A 6142-nucleotide genomic window follows, 5' to 3' on the forward strand; every position below is an offset into this window, starting at 1 on the left:
CTGTTGTCTTTGGACAGCTCTTTGCTCTTAGCCATGCTGAATGTTTGGGTCTTACTGATTGTATGGGGTGGACAGGTGTCTTTATGCAGCTAACGACCTCACACATGTGCGTCTCAGGATAATACAGTGGAGTGGAGGAGGACTTTTAAAGGCGGACTAACAGGTCTTTGAGGGTCAGAATTCTAGCTGATGGACAGGTGTTCAAATACTTATTTTCAGCCGTATCACACGAATAAATTGTTAAAAAATCATGGATTGTGATTTCTGGATTTTTCTTTTGGCTTTTCTCTCATACAGTAGACATGCACCTACCGTGAAAATTTCAGACCCCTCAATGATTTCTAAGTGGGAGAACTTGCAAAATAGCAGGGTGTTCAAATACTTGTTTTCTTGACATATATATATGTGTGTGTGTGTGTGTGTATATATATATATATATATATATATATATATAAATATATATATATATATATATATATATATATATATATGAAATACTTGAATTTCAGTGTTCGTTTATTTACACATATACACACACATAACACTCATCTACTCATTGAGTTAAGCGTTGAATTGTCCATCCTTGTTCTATTCTCTGTGACTATTTTTCTAACCTTGCTGAACACCATCTCTGATGATGCATTGCTGTGTGGCACGCACAAAGGTGCTTTCATCAAATGCACTAGAGTCTGGAATCTTCCATCTCTCCCTAGCATGGCCCAAAACCGGTCAATCTTTGCTTCCTGAAGAAGATTTTCCCTGCCAAGCACTTGGTAGTCCACTACTTCTTCCCGGAGGCTATCCAGGTCCCATCGCAGCTGCTGCTTGGAACTTAAAAGCGTATTTCGTACACATACTCGTCGTCGGCGTCGCCACGGCAGTATCTTCCTCGTTCTTCTGCTTCGTCTCCTTGTTGTGTGGGCAGTTGTGCACTGCACTTTTTAAAAGCCGTAGATGTTATAGTCACAAATGCATGTACAGTAGATGGCAGTATTGTCCTGTTTAGTAGTGTCACAACATTGCTGTTTACGGCAGACAAACTGCTTTACGGACCGGTAGACGAAAAGGTGACTGCTGTTGTTGTGTGTTGTAATTGAGCTGGGAGGACGTTAATAAAACTGCCTAACAATAAACCCACATAAGAAACCAACAACTCGCCCTCATCATTCTACAGTTATAACGTCATTGGGCAGACACGCTGTTTATATTGTAGGAAAGTGGACGTGAAAACAGGTTGTCCTCACTCAGGTCCGCATTGAGCTGGAGGGGGCATGGCCTCCAGCTCCGCCTGATTTTCGGGAGAAAATTTGTCCCGGGAGGTTTTCAGGAGAGGCGCTGAATTTCGGGAGTCTCCCGGAAAATCCGGGAGGGTTAGCAAGTATGTCGTAAGGGACATTTTTAAAGAGGATAAGCGATGTGATAAATTGATGGCTACATGGTCAAACAAATCAACTTATAATCAACATAACACCTTGGGATGCAGTAAATATTAATATAATGTATCACAAAGCACCAACAAGTGATTTGAGATGTCAATGCTAAAGCATGTGTTATTACCACTTATTAATGTCCTATTTGCTATGATTTCTGATCTGACAGCCACTGTGGATCCGCCCACATTTTAGTAGTCACTTATGAAGTGAATTTCAGCTCCTCAAAGAGAGATGATTCTTTTTGCTCGATTCCCTTTGGGCTTCCAAGTTCCAACAGCTCCTCGGATAAATTTATGTATTACCAAAGTATGTGTGAAATTAATTTGTAATGTAAAAAAAATATAAGTACATCAAATGTTTTTATATGACTTTATTTATTTGCTCAAAATTAGTCGGGGGTTTATGTATTATGAGTTTAAACTTAAAGTTTGAATTGATTTACCCGAAGATGTGAACCTCTGACAGCTTATCTGAGTAAAAGCATGTCGTCCTCACAGTAAGGTTTGTCTTTTGTTATTTTTGGCCGCGGTTGAAAAAATAAATGCGTTATTAGTTCAATCAATCCTGAGTATGTTTACAACAATAGAAAGCCATGAATAATTCTACAATTCATCATAGCAATTGGGGACATAAAAGGTTCCTTTTCTTCAGCCCAGTCCCGGATGGACCTGAAAGTCTAATATGTACTGTATTTATCATGAGTATGAGCACTTTTTTGGAAATAAAAAATATATATAAAATATTGGACCGATGTGACAAATAATTACTATATATATATATATATATATATATATATATATATATATATATATATATATATACACAAGTGTATATGAACATATACACAACAGAACTTTCTTCCAAAAGGTCTTGTATTTGTCCATGTGATGTTAGATGAAACAAAAATTGAGCTGTTTAGTTACAATATTCACCAATATGTTAGGAGGAAAAAAGGTGAGGCCATTAATCCCATGAACACCATTCATACCGTCTAGCATGATTGTATGGTATTATGCTATGGGCCTGTTTAGCTTCCAATGGATCTGGTGCTTTACAGAGAGTAAAAGGGACAATGAAAAAGGAAGATTACCTCCAAATTCTTCATGACAATCTAAAATCATCAGCCCAGAAGTTGGGTCTTGGGCGCAGTTGGGTGTTCCAACAGGACAATGACCCCAAACACACACCAAAAGTGTTAAATTAATGGCTAAATCAGGCTAGAATCAAGGTTTTAGAATGGCTGTCCCAAAATCCTGACTTAAACGCGTGGACAATGCTGAAGAAACAAGTCCATGTCAGAAAACCGACAAATTTAGCTGAACTGCACCAATTTTTTCAAGAGGAATGGTCAAAAATTCAACCAGAAGCTTGTCAGAAGCTTATGGATGGCTACCAAAAGCGCCTTATTGCAGTGAAACTTGCCAATGGACATGTAACCAAATACTAGCATTGCTCTTTGTATACTTTTGACCCAGCAGATTTGGTCACATTTTCAGTAGAGGTATAATAAATTCATAAAAGAATCAAACTTCATGAATTTTTTTGTGAGCAACAGGTTTGTGCCCCAATAACTCTATCGCGGGGGTTTTATATATATATATATATATATATATATATATATATATATATATATATATATATATATATATATATATATATATATATATATATATATATATATATACATATATATATATATATATATATATATATATATATATGTATAGGGACGGCGTGGCGCAGTGGGAGAGTGGCCGTGCGCAACCCGAGGGTCCCTAGTTCAAATCCCACCTAGTACCAACTTTGTCACGTCCGTTGTGTCCTGAGCAAGACACTTCACCCTTGCTCCTGATGGGTGCTGGTTGGCGCCTTGCATGGCAGCTCCCTCCATCAGTGTGTGAATGTGTGTGTGAATGGGTAAATGTGGAAGTAGTGTCAAAGCGCTTTGTGTACCTTGAAGGTAGAAAAGCGCTATACAAGTACAACCCATTTATCATTTATCATTCATATATATATATATATATATATATATATATGTATATATATATGTATATATATATACATATGTATATATATGTGTATATATATATATATATATATATATGTACAAACACCGTTTCCATATGAGTTGGGAAATTGTGTTGGCTGTAAATATAAATGGAATACAATGATTTGCAAATCCTTTTCAACCCATATTCAATTGAATGCACTGCAAAGACAAGATATTTGATGTTCAAACCCATAAACTTTATATTTTTTGCAAACAATTAACATGGAATTTAATTGCTGCAACACGTGCCAAAGTAGTTGGGAAAGGGCATGTTCACCACTGTGTTACATCACCTTTTCTTTTAACAACACTCAATAAACGTTTGAGAACTGAGGAAACTAATTGTTGAAGCTTTGAAAGTGGAATTATTTCCCATTCTTGTTTTATGTAGAGCTTCAGTCGTTCAACAGTCCGGGGTCTCCGCTGTCCTATTCTACGCTTCATAATGCGCCACACATTTTCGATGGGATGGGAGACAGGTCTGGACGGGCCAGGAAAGTACCCGCACTTTCTTTTTACGAAGCCACGCTGTTGTGACACTTTTCTTGCTGAAATAAGCAGCGGCGTCCATGATAACGTTGCTTGGATGACAACATATGTTGTTCCAAAACCTGTATGACCTTTCAGCATTAATGGTGCCTTCACAGATGTGTAAGATACCCATGCCTTGGTTCACTAATACACCCCCATACCATCACAGATGCTTGCTTTTGAACTTTGCGCCTGTAACAATCCGAACGGTTATTTTCCTCTTTGTTCTGGAGGACACCACGTCCTCTGTTTCCAAATATAATTTGAAATGTAGACTCGTCAGACCACAGAACACCTTTCCACTTTGCATCAGTCCATCTTAGGTGAGCTCGGGCCCAGCCAAGCCGGCGGCGTGTCAGGATTTTGTTGATAAATGGGTTTGGCTTTGCATAGTAGAGTATTAACTTGCACTTACAGATGTAGCGACCAACTGTAGTTACTGACAGTGGTTTTCTGAGGTGTTCCTGAGCCCATGTGGTGATATCCTTTACACACTGATGGCGGTTTTTGATGCAGTACCGCCTAAGGGATCAAAAGTCTGTAATATCATCAGAATCATATTCAGAATCAGACATACTTTATTAATCCCCGAGGGGAAATTAAAATTTTCAGCACAATCCCATTCAAGATCAGACAAACATTACAGGGAGACAGAACAGGATCGCTGACGGGTCTGCCAACTTCCGGCGTCCCTTACAAAAAAGGTGAGATACAGGTAAACAATTTGGGGGGAATGGGAGAAAAAATAAAAGATTAAAATAAAAGATTAAAATAAAATAAAATATAATAAAATAAAAAATAATCCGTCTAAGCCTGGGCCCCTGGAGAGGGGTTCCAGACTGAGGCCAAGGGAAAAAAACAACTCATAGCCATAGTACACATACCTCTTACGTGTGTGTAAGAGGGAAACATCAAACATCAAAGAACACAAAGGACATGAAAGACATTAAAGTAGTGGAGCTGATTCAACCAGCCACTTTTACATACAGCTATGAATAAAAATAAAATAAACATATACAGTGTGGTGGCCTCTGCGGTGTTCCACGCCGTCGTCTGCCGGGGTGGAGAGATCATGGCCAGAGACAGGAGCAGACCCAACAAAGCAACCAAGAGAGCCGACTCCACTCTCGACCAGTGTACAGTCCGCATGGATGAGCGAGGATACGTCCAAGGAGACTGAGGTGTCTGATACCTGCTCATTCAGCCAAGACACTGTGAAGCTTATCCATCCCGGCGCTCAGCGCCAGCTCCGCAGCCCTGTCTCTTCATCCACATCTCCTCCAGTCCCTCCAAACTGACTCTGGTGTAGCAAAGACCCAGCAGCTGGTCCCCATGGCCAAAAGGCTCCCGGGAGACAGATCTAGAAGTCCACAAAAAAGCACAGCAGAGGTCACGAAAGTGCCACCTCTTGTCACACAGTCCCAAAGGGTCCCGGACCAAAAGGCAAAAAACAATATAAATATATATATATATATATATATATATATATATATATATATATATATATATATATATATATATATATATAAAATAACACATGAAAACAAGAGGGAAACACAAAAAGATGACACGAGCACAGAGTCCTGCCAACAGCAGCCACTACAGCGGCGCCATCTTGGAAAAAAATAAATATGTGCAGTGATTTCTCCAGATTCTCTGAACTTTTTAATGATTTTACGGACCGTAGATGGTAAAATTCCTAAATTCCTTGCAATAGCTCGTTGAGAGATGTTGTTCTAAAACTGTTCGACAATTTGCTTACAAAGTGGTGACCCTCACCCCATCCTTGTTTGTGAATTATTTAGCATTTCATGGAAGCTGCTTTTATACCCAATCATGGCACCCACCTGTTCCCAATTAGCCTGCACACCTGTGGGATGTTCCATATAAGTGTTTGATGAGCATTCCTCAACTTTATCAGTATTTATTGCCACCTTTCCCAACTTCTTTGTCACGTGTTGCTGGCATCAAATCTAAAGTTAATGATTATTTGTAAAAAAAAAAAATGTTTATCAGTTTGAACATCAAATATGTTGTCTTTGTAGCATATTCAACTGAATATGGGTTGAAAATGATTCGCAAATCATTGTATTATGTTTATATTTACATCTAACACAATTTCCGAAAT

Source organism: Nerophis ophidion, linkage group LG04 (assembly GCF_033978795.1).
Source record: "Nerophis ophidion isolate RoL-2023_Sa linkage group LG04, RoL_Noph_v1.0, whole genome shotgun sequence".
NCBI lineage: Eukaryota > Metazoa > Chordata > Actinopteri > Syngnathiformes > Syngnathidae > Nerophis > Nerophis ophidion.